We start from the raw sequence: 20,258 nt of genomic DNA on the forward strand, positions 1-20,258 counted from the left end.
ATTTCACAGTCAATAATTTCAATATTTTACTAAATAAAAGCCAAAACTTTAATCAATCAAAAAGGCATGTAACACGGGATTTAGTTTCATAGTTAATTTAACATTGCACATATTAATATTATTCTATGTTCCGCATATTGTTATTTTCTAATTAAACACTATATGATAACTATTAAAAAGGTATCGCATAACTCAGATTAAGTCGCAATGCATTGTTATAGTTATTGTATTTAAAAATGAATATGTATGTATTAAGGCGACTCTAGAAATCTGTAAAGTTTTAATTATGTATCTATGCTAAACCGAGATAGTTTATCTCATATTTATTATTTTATTTATTTTATTTATTATGTCTACAATGTTAAACATTCCATAATTAGCTTACTTTTTTAAACGTTTTATTTTCAAAAAAAGCTGTATTTAATTAATATGTGTTTTTGTAGATAGATATTTGTACCTCATACCACATGTATTTTGTGAAGAGAGTATAAAAAACTGTGTAAAATAATAGTTTACTTACTAACCAGATTGCTTACTGGCCCTGCGGATGGGCCGACGTGATCATCTGATAGATACCCATCTGTCAAAAAGTGTTGTCTATGTGGTTGTACACCTTCACAATTGAACTTCCATGCAAATGAAGCTGACATATATATGAATAGGAAATGTTCGTATTTCAATTAAAGCTACAGGGACAAGCCAAATAATAGAAATATAAAATATATACCCTGTTAAGGGGCAGAAGGCAAGGACCCAATCATGCAATAAAATCTACAGTGACCAGCCCTGTAGTCGAAAATTCAAATATAAACCCTGGTTATTGGGCATAAAGAAAGTATCAAAGTCGCGTTTCAAGAGTGCTCGAATTGTATACACTTTTGCCTCGAATGTATTGCTCATTGACTGTGCTTCTTGCAGTCTGAAAATATGATTATAACAATGTTTCAAGAGACACTATAACAGCTGACATTTAAATATTTGTCAGCATTTGCAGACATATGTTATACTATACCATAACTATATCATGGAACTGAATTCTGCTCACGAAATTGTATTTAAAGTGTTGCATGTTGAAAACGAGTGCTTACCACTTACATAATGAACTATTATTTCTATGTGTTCTCCATTTCGACCAAACCCATTTTGGTTATCACTCAGACATACTCACATACACTTGAGTTCATAGTCATAAGGTTTCATTGGATATTCTTGCACAAAGCCTTTCAAAAGATTTCTCGAACATACCTTTTCAAGATATTTCTAGACAAAACCTATTATCTAATGATATCTTGGACATACTGCTTAAGGATCCCCTCTAGGGAAGGTAAGTCCTTGCTATCTCAAACAATACTCAAACTTGTCAAATGCAATTTCACGGGAGAATTAGGCCCTTAATTAAAAAAAGTATAATAAGATTTTCACAGTAATTATGCTTTATCTTTTAAACAAAAACACTATATTAAATAAAATTTCAAAAAATGTTTCCGACTGACAACAGCAAATTCCATTCATTTCTATTCTTACATTTTTTATTTTTTTTGTAGAATATTTTTCGGACATGACCTTTCTATGGATTGATAGGACATACTCTTTAAAGGGATTGCTTTTGCATATCACTTCAAGTTATTTCAAGGCCAAACCCTTTCAAGTGAATTTTCGGACATACCCTTTCAAGGGATTCATTGGTCATCAGTGGTTTGTAAATCGTGTGAACTGCATCAATCTTGGTTCCTTATACACATGGAGGCCTTTCAGTCTGTTTAAATTAACGGTGAATGCGTGTTTACATATAACTTGAAATGGCACACTATTGGGCTGCACTTAATAGATGTAGAAACGAAACGTATTTATGCGAATGCATTATTATGATTAACTCATTTGACTTTGGTGATAAAAAGCATGTGATTTGCGTAGGGATAAAAAAAAACATATTTGTCTTTATAAATGGGGCTTCAATGAATAGCTACGTTGTAAAAGACCCAATTACAAAGGCCGACATATCGATAATATATAGCATATCGTATGTGTTTTTTATCGTTTTGGTCATAAACGACGAACGATAATAATGAATAATAAACAAGAGAAATGCATTACAATGAATACCTTTTATTTTTGCATATATAAAGAATAAACCTAAAGTGTGGTGGTTGGTTCCTTTTTTGGTAAAGTTGTGTTTCCATTTATAATAAAATGTACCAATTAAAAATTCGATTTGTCTTCCACTAAAACACATCAATTGCACAATACGCCTGAAAGTATTTGAGCTGTCGTTTGCCGTTGTCCGCTGTCCTCACCGTCACTGAATCAGAGAATGGTACATCACTTAGGTTCAAAATAAAACTGGACCCCGTTGACGTGGGCATTCTCATCATAACACATCCAGTCGTTGAACAGCATCCTCGCCTTAAAGAAGTAGTCTATACCCCACGTGTTCTTCGCTGTATGGGTTTTCGAAGGAAAATGTCTTCCTTGGAATTAGGTCATATTTTTTTTAAATGAGATTTTTAGTTGGCAGCGATAATCATAAGGGACCACTTAGTTTCAATATGTCCGCTACATGCATCTTAAGAGGATCCTTTAAATACGTTTCAATTTTGTTTACAGTTTGAATGGTAGACTGTATCTCATTAATCTGATTTTTTTAAAAAGATTGTATCTAACACGTTTGAATTTGTCAGATGTTCATTTAAACGGAAAAGTAATACTTCGACACTGTGTGTTTGCATAGGTAGTTCCATTCCATGATATTATTTCAGTTTAAAATTCATTTGATAAAAGTGTGAACATTATATTAATACTTCAATACGAAATTCATTAAACAAGTTTTCCAATTTAAATATACAGCAAGCGATCATTTGCTAGTTTTTCAATTTGAATACACGGGTTCAATAGTTTCCCTATTAACTGACCACAAATGTTAAACTATATTGATATCATAAAACGAATAATTTTTCGATCATTTAAAGCGCAAACTACCTTAAACTTAACATCGAATATTGTCTGTATCATCTTTTCACGCATTTTGTTTGCTCTTTTAACCAAACAGACCAAGCAGATTCTATAAGCAATAAAACAAACTTCATGCATTAAAGAAAAAAAAAACGAAATACACTCAAAATGCCTTAAAGACACTAATGTATTGTTTATTTCTACAGACAGCCTGATTGCTGAAGCCAGGGAGGTATTTTCAAGGATAAGAACCAATGCGAGTCAAAACGTGGTCTTGTGATGGAATTCCACCGGTTCTCGGCAAGGATTTCTGAGAGAGAAATACCGTCTCCAAGTTAGAATGAATTCTAAGCATGTCTGGTTTCAACGTTTTCAAAATGCATCTGGGTACTCAATAAGTTGAGATTTACCTTTGGGTTGTTGAAAAACTGATTGTAAAATGTCCAAAAGACTACATATTTCATAAATTCTGTCCTGAAATTCTTTGAATTCATGAACTTTTCTGCATATTTATCACATTTATGACTACATAAAAGGATTTCATTTATGCCTCGAAAGTCAGTGTTTTCAGTCATTTTTCATACTTAAACAGTAATTGCAGATAGTTTTATTCTGTTTAAAATTGTTTTTGTGTCTTGCTTGGAGATTATGATGTGCGAGTAAACAGCAGTTAGCTGCGGCTTTTCTCCCCCGGCAGTAGTCCTGCAACCTGAATCCAGGAGATGCAGCTGAATCCAATATTTCAAAAAAAATAAAGATGTAAGTCAAATATGTAGTACTTGTTTGTGTGTAAATGCTTCAAAAGGGCGAGCTTTATAGATGGTATACTTATTAAGTTGATTCGAAGTATTAAAGCTAAAAAGCTCATACATGTTTACAATGTGCTTCACGCGAATCATATATATGTTATATTTAATAAGTGCGACTTAGTGCTTATGTTTTCATCAGATTATCCCACAAGAAGCATCCGTCAACTTGTATACAGCTAAAAGTTATTAAATGATCGAAATGGAAAAACAGATGATAAAAGGAAGCCTGCCATGTGCTCATTCAAGAGAAAAAACTTGCTTCCAGACAGTAACACATTCTGTGAAGAACTAGTGATCCAACACTCTTGTTCTTCAGTTTGATTTATCTGTAATGGCTACAATTAACAATTAAAATTAGTTCTGATCAAAGTTTCTATTAACTACACAGGGGCGGTAAAAACATTTAGCATTACCAATAAACGAATAATTGCAATTGTACGATGTTTATGTATTAAAATATGCCTAGTCTTGTTGTGTGTGTTATAGCAACTTCACTTACTCTGTGTTTTTGTTATTTAAACGTAATATTGTTTGTGTAAGTATCTGAGCGACATACTGTTTCCGTGTGCTCTCGCAATGCACATCGTCAGCAACCAGGGTCCTTAATTTCGTTAAACTTCATAAGTACCATAGGACAATTGACTTATTGACAATTAATATTGTATAAATGAAAATGCGCGTAACATTAAAATTTTCCTCAAAAACCTAATAATATCTCTAGCATCCATGGGCGAGTGGTCTTGACTGCTCTTAAATTGTATTGTACTGACAAGATGGACCCGGTTCAATTTCGCCTTTTTGCCCTGATATTTTCTATCGTTTAGCATCAGGAACCTCCAGGGACATATAGAAATGCATCATTTGTTATTAATATATATGTATATATATAAATACAGTTTTGATTGTGGGGTATTGTGCTGTTGTTCCATATTTCTTGTTTTGAGATTGTTTTTATGCGTTCTATGTCTTTGGTGTTTACCCTGTGTCATTAAACGGGGTTAATATTTAAACTCTCGGGTACTGAACTTGTTTCTGCACTTTTTCATATAAATTTGAGTGCTTATTTCACACGTTTATGGTGTCTCATTGTAGGAATGGAAACCTCCTTATGTCCTTATGTACCCTTCGTCCTAATGGCGCCTCGACACCTTTCTTCTAAATTAGACACATCCTTCAACTAATTAATCAGGATTTCTTTTACATGATCATGATACACCTCTTTCCAATATTTTGGCTATTAAATGTCAATTTCTAAATGGTGACCATGACAATCTCCTAAATGATCCGTATCAATTACTTGTCTTAGAAGGCTAAATGTCAACTGCGTACTGGTTCTATATTTAGCTTTTGGACACAATGGTTGTCAAAGTGACTGACAAGATAATTGCGTTCTGATGTCTGAGTCTTAACATGATAAGATGGTGTGTTGGACACATTTGGAAATCCACATTGTTGTAAATTTTCTTAATGAACGTACTCACCGTATTTTTTCGGAAACTCTATTGCCATCGAGTTAGAGTTGATTGAGCCCTTTTCTTTTTTTCAACATTTAGCACATACGTATGTTTAAATAATTTTCATCTGTTTTAGAAATATTGGAATGAAATAGTTTACCGTACTTACATCTAATCCCAAGAAACCGACGTATACTAAAGCCGAGGTGTCCCAACAAGTGCAGGATTACCACTTTTATGTTGTTCACTTATTCTCCGCAAAGAAAAATCGTTCATATATTGCCATTCTTTCTAAGAAAGCAATAGATGTCAGTTATAAGTGGGTGTTTAGTAATTAAGACTGTCTAAAGTATACATATAATGCAATTTGTTAGCGGTACCAATTAATTATATTATCAAAATATCATACGGCAGCATGTGTGACACTGATATTCTCAATCCGAGAGCAGAATGTCACCCGAGGCGTTATCCAGAACAAAATTCCACCGTTAACTATGATAAAATTCCTTCAAATCTGACAGTTCCTGTCTTCTGATCTTTTTGTGTTGAACTGAATTGTGACGTTATGGCTGTATGTGTATAAGGGAGGGAATCACATCATGATTAAGCTAAATTATTGAAGCAGTTAATTGCCCTTATATGACATTCAAAATGTCATTGCGGTCACATGACCTGACAGTGAATTTTTGCTTGGTCACGTGTTAAAAGGTTGAAAATGTTTCTGAAAGTCAAAATATCTCTTTTTCGGGTAATGGGATTTTACTATTGTAGACAAAAGTGATGTATAATAAACGATATTAACCCTGTCTCGTCATATACATAAATACTGCACTAGCAAGTGATTCGTACTGTATTGAGCGGTATCTGCTTTAAATAGTTTTTTGTTTTGTTTTAAATCAAGTTTGCATATTCCATTATATAGTATTCGCTAGGATTAACACCTTTTTACCAGTGCAAATATGGAAATTTAAAAAAGGGAAGGTACAACTCTAACTTAAGCTGCTAGTTTAACATGACCCCTGGTCTATCTGAATTTTCAATGCAATAAATCTTAAATGATTGACTAAGTTGCTGAATAATTCATTTCGGTTTATTTGTTGCACAATTATCAAAAGCATAAAGGACATGCATATAAATAATACATCGTTTGACTAAAATATCGGTACTAAATCTAGCAGTAATGTTGTACTGATGATTAGCGATTGAAATTTTGAACTTTTTTGTAAGCGCCCTTGAAGCTTCACTCTAACTGAATTATCGTTTTTACAACTGTTTTATTATTTGTCTTGGAAACAGCAAACTTTGCGTAAACATCTGCAAACCAATGATAAAAGATTGCTGACAAAAGATCAGATGTAGATTTTCATATTTCGGTTAAAAAAATAATAACGGTTTAAGAAAAATACGTAAAACAATAATTTTTAAACTTAAATATAAAATTCTGTAATTTGTTTTTGTCAGCAGTCTTATATAACTGTTAACCATGCATTTTTGCAAAAATTGGCTCATTCCAAGAAAAACAGAGACAGTTGTCAAAACGTGCAATTTGTGAAAGTGCTAAACTAAACATCTAAACGATTTTAATTTTTAAAGGAAAACAAGGAACAAACATTACATTTAATTTGAATATCCCTCAACAATAAAACTATCAGTAAAAACAATAGCTTATGCCTATTTAATTCAATTTATTTTATTTGCCGAAAAATCGTTGACGAGTCAGTTCACGTTTAACTGTTACTTTCCTATACCTTCCCTTTGAAAATAAAGTATTTATTAAGAAGAGATTGGATATAAGACGTTTAATTGAGATATTTCGTCCGTCCAGGACGCCAAAGATCAGTCCTCGAAAATAATTGCTAGGAAGATGCAGGATGACAGGGAAAGTCGTTCAATCATGAGACAATTGACCAATGATAAATTGTTTTCAGTTCATGTGAACACATATATTATGTGTCTAGAAGTCTCTACAGTCCATCCATCTAAGCGTATAGTTTCGTCTAATTTCTGTCAACTTGCTCTTTGTAACAAATACGTATTGAAAGACAGCAAGTACACTTTCAAATAAAGCATAATGAATAAAACGTTTTCTTGTATGCCTTAACAAACAAAGGCAACGGTTCTGGCCCATATTTTATTAACTGTCCTCTTATTTGGGTTAAACAAAGTATTATTTGTAAGGTGTGCAGTAAAACTCCTATATTAGTCTGACTTTTTCTGGAGCTTAATCATTTTGTTTGAAGTTATGCATGAGTATTTTTACTACCATAACTTAAATGTTTGGCCTCATTTCCAACATAATATAAGTTGGACAACGTGTTTCTAATTGATCTAGTGTCTAAATGCACTTGAAGTGTAAATTCAACTAACTAAATTTTAAAAAAATGGGTTCTCGGACGAAGAACATAGTCAAATTGTCAAGTGTAGATACAGAAATGTCATTTTAACTGCGTAACGTCACTACATTAAATAATAAAAAATCTTTTTTTTCGTAATAAAAACTTCTATTACGTTATAACACGCCTTCAACAAAAATGACGCGACACCATTGGCCCAGGACTGATCCACGGCCACCCCATATTTTCCCATATTGTGTCATCAAATTTATATCGTACCAAAACGACATCTATTTTCCGATTCGGGTTAGTATGTGTGACCCGATATAGGATATACGGGGCGCAGGAAACCATATTTCGAACTTAAGCTTCGCGCCTACCCCGATATGGTTCCTTTCCCCCGTATAGCCCATATAGGATCATCTACCAACCCCGTAACTTATAATATCTAGTAATCGTATTCTAATGTAAAATTGTAGTAATTATAAGCACTGCTAAATATCATTGATAATTTTATTTTTATTCGGAAGTAAACTTGTTTGTTGATCAGTTCATTCTTTTATTTAAAATGTTTTGTCTGGCAATTCAACCAATTGGTTGAATTCACCTTAGTCGGGTTTGTTTCGCCGTTCTTTTCGTAAACGTATTTGCCAGCTATAAGATGTTTAACTGATATGTCACCGCATAATCAGTGAGTAAACGTTTATCTTCAATCTTTTTTTGTGTGTAATATTTGGCAAGTCAATGACACCAGCAAACATCTGAAGCATTCGCATTCAAATCAATTTGATAGATGTGACTGACAGAGCACGGTAGAGATACACCGCAGACGCATGATTAGATATAATGATAGTTCTTAAGTTGTTAACAAACCTTTGGTTCTCGAAAAAGTGTCCAAATTATAATAGAATGTCAAGAGCTATTAGTTGCCGCCTTTGTGAATTAAATCAAGCGTTTTACCGTTTTTTTCTTGATAAAATATGACCATCTATGATTACCCTATACGTGGGACTGATCTGCTACACTGAATTGAACTTTTTTCATAATTGAAAATTAAGAACATGAATATCGAATGTAACTCAAGTCATTCATGTATGCTTGCATACGTACATTCATGCATAAGTGCATACGTGCATTTATGCAAACATGCCTTTATGCATGCGTACATACGTGTATACAGGCATACATGAATTCATGCAAACGTGCAGACGTGCAAACATGCACACCGGCATTCATGCATACGTGCACACGTGCATACATGTATACAGACACACGCACGCACAAACGCACGCACAAACGCACACCAGTCAACGAAGCTTCTTATCTGTGAAGAACCATAGAAATAAATTAAAAAACAAACGTTTTTGAACACATCAACGTACAAAACTGCTCAAGGATACTTACATTCAGAGCCCTTTGATACGAATATCCCAGTTCCATGCCGATTGTTGACAGTTCGTTTTTTCGAGAGAAAATATTCTCTTACGCGTATATTTCACTTATAATCCATGTTTAACTGTAATGACTCAAATTGTTGGATGTATCGTAATCAACTGTCAGCGTGTACTTTTTGTGTTTGTTTATTTTAAACGTATATTCATGAGAAAAACATCACAATGTTTCCAAATCCTACGATGTAGAAATTCCATTATTGACCTATGAATATCCGGGAAATACCTTCTGTTTCTAAAAATAGCAACATCCGGTACAGGCCGAATACGCCCGATGTTCGTCGCGATCTGTTACGGCGAGTGGCGATATATGTCGATGTTACCCGATGTTTCCCGAGTTGTACGAGGGTTGTCCGGAAAGTTTTGAGACTGCATTCATAAAAAGCTTACCACTCATAAGATGCATTTAAAATTTAATCAGCTGTCAATTGTATCTAATATATACAAATCCTGAAAGTCTCAACAAGATACTACGAAGTGAACGTATACAACAAACATTACAAAAAGTACAGGTTACAAGCCACGGAGCACTTCGTTGTCCTATTGCGCCACGTCATTTACAGTTTTTCAAAATACGCTCCTTCTGCACGTACACACTTACGGTGACAACCCATTGCTTGAATATCTGTCCGTACCACTCTTTTATGATATTATGAACAACTGTCCTTTTTAGCTGAACGGATTGACCAATTTCCCTCACTGTCCTCCGCCGGTCTTCTTGTAACATGTCCCGTACTGAAACTGCGTCACTTTCACGTAGAAACGTATAAGTATGTGTAGGAGTTATCCCGCTGCGAACACAGTGTTTAATCATAGCGCGTTGCTCCGTGCATGATGTCAACGTTGGATTTTTTCCGACATCTTCGAAATACCTCTCTACTTACGCTGATCGTTACAGCCATGTTAACAGTGAGATTGCGTTAATAATTTGCGCAGTGATGCAGCTGACGTCACACTATCGTATTATGTTTTGACGTGACGTTTTGGCGTCTATTATTCAGACGGAGTAGTATTAATATGATTTGTGAACAACTTTCAGAAAACGTCAATTTCAAAGTGCTACGTGTAGCGCTAGATGGGTTTTCTTGACAACCATTTCCTTCCTTTTTATGAGATTATTTAATTTTATTTTACAAAAGTAAACTGGTGAATAGTCTATATACACAGCTGTTTATTGTTTGTTGATTTATATTTAAAACGTTTTGAAATATAGACACAGTCTCAAAACTTTCCGGACAACCCTCGTATTACATGGCTAATACCTTAAACAAATGCATGCCTACTGCAACACACAACCACAAGAACCTCGTGCAAAATGGTTCTGCAAATTTCTTGTTTTTCGAAAACACAAAACGCGGCGGAATTATTTAGACATTTACCCTAAGGCCTATCCTGTTCATGTCATTTTTAACATGTTGAAATCTTACATGTCGCGGCAAGATCGAGGTGATATGACCTTGTTTAATGCAGTTGACAGAATTGAGTCAGTAGAACGCAATTAGGCAATGTTCCTAACAGAACCCTGGGTTGAACACAAATACCAAAAACGAAACCACTTGAGATAACTCTTCATTGCAACAGTTTTTTTTCGGCCTCATATTATGTATGGCTACACATATAATATACGTTTCTACTTTGTGCGTTTTCCTTTATGGCACAATTTTCGATACATATATATGCAATAACGAATTTGGTGTTAAAGTGTTTTCGGAATAACAAACTTGTGCCATTTAACGAATGATTGGACTGACATTTACAAATAAATTGATCAAGTATATCTTGTTTTGCTGCTATGTATGTATGTGTTGAGCATATTATCATAAGCGAGGATTTTAAAATTGTCGAAAATAAATTACTTAGAAAACTGTTAATCTAAGGCCCAAACTATCAGCTTTAATTCAATATTTTCTGATACCCTTATATTGGAATTGAGAGATATTTAGATGAAATACTGCACTTAAAGCGTCAAAACTAAACATTTATGACATTTTCCACTGAATACCTTTGTTAATCAAAATGCACTAATTACGAATTATATTTATAATTCTAATCCACGAACAAAAATTTACGTAAGAAAAGAGGACTCTAATGGCAGGAAATGACAAAAAAATCTTGAACATGCTCTGATGCATACTTTTTACTTTACATATTTTCGCTTACAACCTCTTTCATCTCGAATATCATCGAAGGAAAATTCATAACCCTGTAATTTAAATACAGTAAGATAGAGATAAGAGGAATGACAAGAATGTGACGATGAACCGCGTTTACATTAAAGTAGAACTATTTATATCATTTGAAGGTATGTTGTTGTTTTTCCTGCTAATGAACGGAGCCAGAACTCATCTTTACTTCGGAAACGATTATTTTCTATTGAGTGATGACGTAAACGTGCTAATGTCTCCATTAGATGCATATCCGTGTGTTGTCACATAACAAACCAGAGTTTCGTTCATTAGTTTAAGAGGTTCAGTAATCTTCCTAAATTGAATGTTGCGACGTAATTGCTGTCCTCAATATATGCAGTTTATTTTTGTCTAGAACATAAATTTGCTACAATGTGTCTGTTTACTGTTAACTCTTGGACCATTGATAGATGTAAAACACCATTGGAATACTCTTATAATTATGTTATTGCTTACATCAAAATCAGCTTATACTTATACTAGAAATACCAAATTACCGTGTGAAAATATACTGCGGTCGTTAAATATCAGCATAGTATAATATGCAATTAATATGTTTCAGTAGCAGTATTTAGCGAGTTTTAATAAGATACATAAGGAAACTCTCTTATTCTATTCTTAGTAACTTGTATATACAAATTAATACGAAAGAAGGAGGTCATAATAGGCTGATGTCAATGTTTCGTGAGATAATGTGTATTCGATAAGTATTTTCTAGAACATAAAAACACCTGAAAAAGAAAGATAGTATTGTGTTTTTCGGCATAATATTATATCTAATATATAGAACATATTATTACAGAAATAGACGATTGATAATTATAAGGGTGTCATCTGAAGCAGTTTGATTTATTCAACTGTCATCTCATAAAAAAACATTTTTAATAAAATGTATCCTTAAATTGGATTATAACTAATACAAAAAAAATCTGTTGCGTCAGTTTATTGCATGTAAGTTAACTGTATGCACCTCATTTTGCTTCGATTAAAGGACATCAACATGCATCTTGTCTTACTCGACTTTATCTTATATTATACGCAACAATCATGTCGTCTCGATTTTTCCCGTTAAAAACCCTTTCAAATTACGTGATCGTTTTACACAAAAACCTGTCAAAAACGTTTGAACTAACTCGCTGTCATTGTCAGCAGTGGAAATTTCTTTCAAAAGTTTTTATTGATCAATGTCATTTCGTTGTTTATTTCTCGAGCTCTGTATCTACAGTAGAAATTGTCCGCTTTTTTGCACTGTCTTGCCTTTGGGAAGCTGTGTTGCGTTTTTATTTAACATGTTAAAGTCACGTGATAAATGTCGATAAATATACCGGCATTATTTAAAACAAATTTGATGATTTATGCATAATAGCACATTCATTCCGCACAGTTACACAACTTCGGAATGTTACATAATGATGTAACTTACATACTCCTTGTACGTAGTAAGTTCATAAAAAGACAATAGGATTTCGTTAAGGGTATGTGTAATTATGGTCTAGGTTGAGGTATATAACAAACACGCTTCAACAAAACACTAAAAAAAGTGATACAACTTGTTCAGTGAAAGTGCAAGAGAAGACGCACCATGCGGTTGCGACGAACACTATACAAGTTATGGTTTATAGCGTATGCTTGTATTAAACATATGACGTATGAAGACGAACTAATAAGTCGCGGTATCCATTGCATTTAATACATTTAGGGGTACGGTTCTCCGTAGCCTGTTTTATTACTGCATAGTCTACTTGTCACAAGTCAACAATATGTTTTATGTGATCTACGCATACCCCCCCCCCCCCGAAAATAAAATAAAATGCAACGTCACTTCTTTTTCCTTTCTATTTAAGGATAATTGATATGTTCCTCCTCTAGACATCGACCCACCCGCCCAATGCCCATGTCGTTAGTCAAATATACCCTCTAATTCTATAAACAAGTCACTGTCCCTAAGGTTAATAGAAGATAATTCTTGACTGTGTTTGTAAACGCTGGTTGTTTTGTTGTTCATTTTCAAAGTTACTGACGGCTCGATACCATTCAACTTTACACACATAAACGAGGGCTCAGAATAGCACCTTACCGCCCTACTTATCGTACCGCTGCTCTCCGGGGTCGGATTCGGAAGCAGGTGACCATTCTGAAGTTCCCTTTTGATATTTGTAAGGACTCACTCAGACAAGTGGTTTCATGATGTCTAGCTGTAGGAATGGCTGTTTCTCTATCATTGCATAAGAGGTACAATTAATGGTCGTTATAAGAGTTCTATGTGTCTAAATCATTCTTCTTCTCACCAGTATCAAGTTCCTACTTCATCAACACGTGTTATCGGTTCCTTTGCCACCACTATACCGATATGCTCGATTAAATTTTCAGCTCGTAAAATGGATATTAAGTAAGTTTTCTTTGGGTATCAGAAACCTTTTCCACACCAAATGATTCCAAAATTACAAGGATTACGAAGGCATCAACAGTATCAATAAGATAAATGGAGCTATACAAACGCTAGCATTTGCGAAGGTTAGCATCCTTATTCCCAGATAAGATAGAAATACAAATACCAGCGGATTTGCAGAAACACCTTTCAGGGTGTTGTTTAAGGGCACTACGAAAAGGAGTTCGAACGTTAGTTGAATACATTATCGCTTAGTTACTCTAATATCAAGGCAATCAGTTCCTGATAAAACTATGAGCAATTCCAACAACCCTGGTGTTACCCTGGTAGCTGAAACCTGATCGTTGAGGGTTCATATTGATTTGTTGTTGTGTAATAAGATTATAACAATCTCATGCTTTGCATTATATGAAGAAAACAAAGGTGCGCGTAAAGTAAACTTACGTTTTAAAAATATAGAAATTCAATGCAAAAATTACGAACTTGCATTACATCGAGATAGCCTTTATCACCAGCACATACCTTGTAATACTACTTATACTGATGATAAGGTGAGACGCTTATTTTAATGTTATATGAAGGCTTGTTCCATTCACGTTTCTATCATTATCAGACGAAGTATACCCACCGGAAACTTTAGATGAGCATTATTATAGAATCACGAGGTTTGTAACCAACGAGACTTACTTCCCGAAAACTTGGTATCTTAAGTTTTGCACATGCATTACAATATGCACCTTTAAATTTGATAGCCGAGGCAGTCAAAAATGAGGGCTTTTGAGAAGACTAAAACATAGAAAAAATGGTTGCATGAGTCTTTAATGTTGAAGTAACGTAAAGCCGTGCCCAATTATTGGTCTATATGTTTATTACTTGGATAGATTTATGGATCTTCTTCTTTGGGCGGGAAATCTACTAAATGATTATTATTTACTACGAATGCATCCAGTTAATCTCTACTTACAAATGTTGCATAACTCTTTTTACTTCTTTTGCACCAGATATGGACATTATATCGTTGAAATTTAAATTATTAAAGGCGTTTATTATTGAGATGTTTATAATTATTGCCCCGAATAGCGTTTGCATTGAATATTACTTATGGTTAACTATGGCTGGTATTGATTGATGTGTAAACTCTAACCATGGATATCAATATCTTATCAGGTGATAAGACATCGGCATTTAAGATTATGGTTAATGGAACCGTCGGATAGCTTATTTTTGGGTCGATTATCTTCAGATATATTTCATTCTAAGTACTTATAGGCTTTTACCATTCCAACTGTCGTATATACGTCTCTTAAAAACAAACAGTAATTATATTTAATCCCAAATAGTATCAATTGCTCTGTTTAATAAATGAAAAAATGCTATCAGTAATTCTTCTTTAATTTGATCTTAATACATACTCCAAGAAGCTAAGCTAAGGTATTGATCCTGGCTTGTGGAGTGTCACTGTAGTTTCATTCGATTCAAATAGATAATTATGTTTTTAATTTTCTCAATTAAGGAAAAAGGTTACAGGAGCAGGGTTATCACAAATGATCATGTTTATTCAAAATGCACCAAAACGCCTGATTGAATTCGCATGTCCGCAACTCTTGACTTTCCATTCTCATAGGGAAAATTTATACACGATATATTAACTGACTTGACGATTGTAAGACAATTAGCACCAGTAAAACATGAAATTACCGCAAAAAGCTAGCAAAATCATTTATAAAAAAAGTAATGATAAAAACTACAACGAAGACTTAAACCAGTAAGTTAACTACAAACAGCAGTGTAATCTAAATCAATTGAACCGATCAACGATTATGCTTTAATTTAAAACAAATACGTTTAAGTGCTTATAAAAACAATAACAACAACTAAATGTGTATGTGAGCCATAAAAAATGCTTGGGCTGGATTTCCTCACAAACATGAATGTTCTACTATTTTAGTTGTGACCTTACACAATAAAAACAACACTTACTTTTTACATATACAATGTGACCCAGTTTTGACTGGACATAAACATTCAGTTATCAGTTGTTCACACTATGGCCTTTACCACAACATATTGTTTGGAAAACAATGAAGATTGATAATTATAATTTTGATCATCTTACAAACTACACATAATTTAAAACTATTAGACTAAATGTTTTGAAACTCTGGATATATAACAATTTAATCTTAATAACATCAGCTATGTTCACCTGTGGCACAACATCAAATATCTCACTTTCTATACAACCGATGAATCCATATTTTTTTAAAGAATGTGAATCATGTAAGCATTCGTCGAGAAAGACGAATTTTTTTTGTCTTAATCATGAAAATAAGAGGGTTTTTATATGATTTCAAATATAATTCAGACATGGCGTTTTATGGTGTCCATCATAATTAACGAGCATGCTTCATGTGGGATTTACTGCATGATTGGTATTTCCATGTGTCTAAGAACTGAGATGGACTTCTGCACGTTCAGACAGCGTTTTCTGAATAGTCCATTACTAATGATATATACAGTGTTTACCTTGTATAGAATGCTACTAGGGTTCTTGATTCAGAATGTTCTAATTAGAGCATGGGGACAGGGTTTCGATTTAATTTTAATGATATAAATTTACTGAAATTAACGGTATATATGCGTGTGTTATTTTTGTTAAATTAAAAAGAAAACAAGGATTGTGGTCACCTATCTGTGTTTCACTATGACGTCACTACACCAAAGTTCTGTCTCATACCAAAACCTACCCTTGAATTTTATTTGTACTTTTCAGCAATATAAGAATATTCTTTAAAACCTATTTAGAACATTATTCATGTCACATAAAGCTGTCATCGTTTCAAGGGTATTCATAAAAACAACTCGCGTACCACTTCAATAAGGATTCAAGTCGTAACCACAAAAATTGTAGTCAGTAGAAACAACACAGATGCCATCAAAGCGATTATTACCACATGTCTTTTGAACGTAAACACTGTTATACAATTAATTCACGCAAATAGAAAAAAACACGAAGATATGAGCCGAAATATTTTCCCAATTAACGATAACGATCTTTGATTCAATTGATCGATGAAACTTTTTTAATGTAAACAATTCTCAATCAACTGAACTATGCTGTTTCCTAGAACATGTTCATTACGGCTGTCTCTTAAGCTATGAACCTAATTCCGTTTATGTGTCAGTGCATACACGATGTTTTGATACGGATGTCTAGCCAGCATTGATTGCGAAATGCAATTGATGCTGCAGTCAATATAAATTTTAATATATTCAACACGTGTCTAGATTTATGGTCGTTAATACTAGACACATCAATCATTAATGAACTTTTGATTCATGATTTACGGTTAAATGATTCTAGCTGGTCTTCCTTTTCTGGATTGAATATTTTTTCCAGTCATCCGGCATCTCGGAGAAAGTAGTTTTCTAGTCAGAACTGTTGTCTCATCTGTGTTTCTTTAGAATTTAAGTCATTGCGACAGACACACAAACGATCTTCATAATAATATTGCTATTCAGCTGTGCATGAATACGATGGAAATAACCAATCCATAAACCCATATAGCTTTTAGCTTTTGATTGAATATGCCCGTGCTGGTGGTAACCTACTATTTCTTTCCGCTGTTGAAGACAATATATTTCAATACAACGACAGCTTTCCTTTAAATTTAGACATATTTCAGATGCTACTCGATATCACGAAAACTTGAGTTGATTGACTTAAAGTTTAGACATAAAAAACCTGTCGTTTATTTGCTTCATACCTTCAAATAACAACAAGTTCTTCTTTTCTTTCAAGAGTTGTATTCACATTAATAAATGGTCGCGGTAAACAGTTTAAGTACCTAAGTCACTGTTTATTCACTTAAAATAGTTTGCTTTCTTTGATGAAAGTATTTATATGTGAATTCATGTACCTATGAACTAGTTTAACCCCAATAAACTTCTTTTCTAGGGTGGTTACCTGAACATTTATTTAGAAAGATAGTATAATGCATATGTTATCTTTCACATTGTGCATGTCTTAGTTCTTTTAGGCCCTGAATTGTGAGAATTTAAACAGGATTTTCGTTAAGTGTTTTGTTACTTGTCATGTCCCTGCAGCTTCCGTTGTATAAATAAAAAAGTCAATGATTAAAGTATGTATATGTTATTATCTCTCATTCATCTTTTTATCTGATAGTAATGTTTCATGAAAGTATAATAACACTAGTCAAATGAGCTCGGAAGCAGGAATCATATTCCGACGAACTTTATATATACTATACTTTATATATATAGCACTTAACTTTGACCGAAACTCCTATTTCGTAATCTTAGGATCACTTTGTTATACAAACAAGCGTTTCAAAATAATTGCCAAGTGACAAGACTTTATTATCAATGCAATTGGCTTAAGCAAGATCCATAAGTTACAATAAGCTTATATAGTTTCAGTGAGACTAAGTGCATTGATGTATTAAATTTCACGTTCACGTGCGTTTACGCCAATACGCTTATAATCAGTGTGATCATAGCTTTAAATAGCAAGATGTAACATCATCCACGGTACTTTTAATTAAAAACTAATATATTTGAACATTAAAGCAATGTATATCATACTGAAATGTTTGAGTATTGCTTTCTGATTCATACAGTCGAAAATGTTGTCTGAGCTCTTATAAATGTGCCGAAAAGGTTTTAGTTATTTTACTTATGTTTCACCACGGAATGGCAATGTATATCCAATCTTACCAATCTTTGTTACACTGTTTATGGACATAATGACATCCACATCGCACAATTCCCTCTAGCATTATGGCCACATAATTGTAAATGTGTGACTAACTTGGAACTTATTGCGTGTTGCTTGGACAGCTCAATCATTCAGTTCATCATGTCAAGTAGGGGATGCGGGCTCGTGCCCTCTCTGGCATTTCAGCATAACATTATTTCGTATATTCCCTATTGCATTTTGAAATCATATCATCTTACGTGTAATTACAAAACTAATGACACATTCTTATTGAAAAAAAAAACGCAAGTAAGAAGCCTAATATACCGAATTTCGACTAAATGTAAAACGCAGCAAGATCGTGTTATAATCTTTTAGAATTTGTCGTAACAGGTGTTAATACTTGACCTAATAACTTTCTTCACTCTTGAGCATTCCTTATCAAAACTCTACCAAATTTTAAACCCTTATGACACCCTTCCAATGATATCTGAAACAAGTTTGCTCATCCGCACTTAGGCTAAAAAGAAATATATTTATATCTATGCATATGGTTTACTCAACAGACGCATTGCAATTATTGAGTACAATTCTAGGCAATTTGTAACTACATTGCATCAAGTAGACACATGACCAAATTTAAGCTTCCCCGCCGTTTCTAGAAGTATGTTAATATCATATTTGTTTTACCTTTCAACAACTAAATCATCAAAACCAGCATCAAATGATGTTTCTTCTTTTATATAAACCATAACAATACTTAATACGTCTGAAGCCTTTTAGACCACCCTCTAACACGAATGGATCTTTGTTTAAAATAAAAATAAATTGCGGAAGTAAATTCCCACAGTTTGTACCAGGAAAATTCACACATGATATTTTCGGGTAACAACAAAATATCTGAAAGAAATTACTTAAACATAAAAGGGATAATCCTAACGTTCGTGGACAGTGTCCAAGTTTCTTTTAACAATTACTGTTGCTATGTTAAATATTAAATCTGTATAAATCAATTATGTTTCGTTACAAATAGGTGACATGAAATCGGATGACGCCTGACATAAAATATTTTGGTTTTCAAAATTGTACAATACAGGTATGTGAAATCATTCTCTTGTCAGAAATACGACCATTTTAATAGATTTGCTGTAGTATGTTTAGAAATAAGTTTTATTTGGAACTCTTTTTTGCTAATCTCAATTATTATTATCGGCATAAATTGCTCATTGGTTGTGCATGTCTAAATCAATACTATATGCATTGAAATAACCCTCTGAAAAATGTAGCTGATACAAGAAATTCAATTACAAATTGGATCTGTCATAGGATCTTCTTTTCGCAAATTATATTTATTTAAATAACAAATACACTTGCAAAGGGCGAAAATAGAATAAATTCCTTTTTTTTTGTTGAATACAGAAATATATCAGAAACTTTAGAGTGTAAATAATTTGAATTTTAAAAATTGTTCCAACCGATCAAGTCAGTAAACGCAGTTATGTTAAACACTACAAATGGTATTTAAAGAGGTGCACCTGTGCCTTCAGTGTGCATTGAAATAATATCAACGTGATATTGCGATGTTTGTATGACGTCGTGATGAGGTGATCAATTCCCCTGGGTTATCCTACACTGATACAAGCTGCAAGCCGTAGTTAACTGTATGAATATGAAGTCTGTAAACCAAAGCCTTTTAAATAAAACATTATTTAGTTCTCTATTTTAATGTGTAAGTATAAAAAAGTTGTGTCCACGAACTTTTCTATCACTCCTTGTACGATGCAATTCAAAACGCCGTAACACAGTGAACATCTTCTGGAACTGAGAAAAGTACTCATAGATTGCATTAAATTCATTCCTTTTTGCGTCGTAACTTATTGATTTACTCAGTAAATTTACATTTTACTGACCGTTCCAAGGCGGTACCTAACAATCCTTGAAAAACATACATATTTATATATATATATATA

Source organism: Mya arenaria, chromosome 8 (genome assembly GCF_026914265.1).
Source record: "Mya arenaria isolate MELC-2E11 chromosome 8, ASM2691426v1".
In the NCBI taxonomy this organism is placed as follows: Eukaryota; Metazoa; Mollusca; class Bivalvia; order Myida; family Myidae; genus Mya; species Mya arenaria.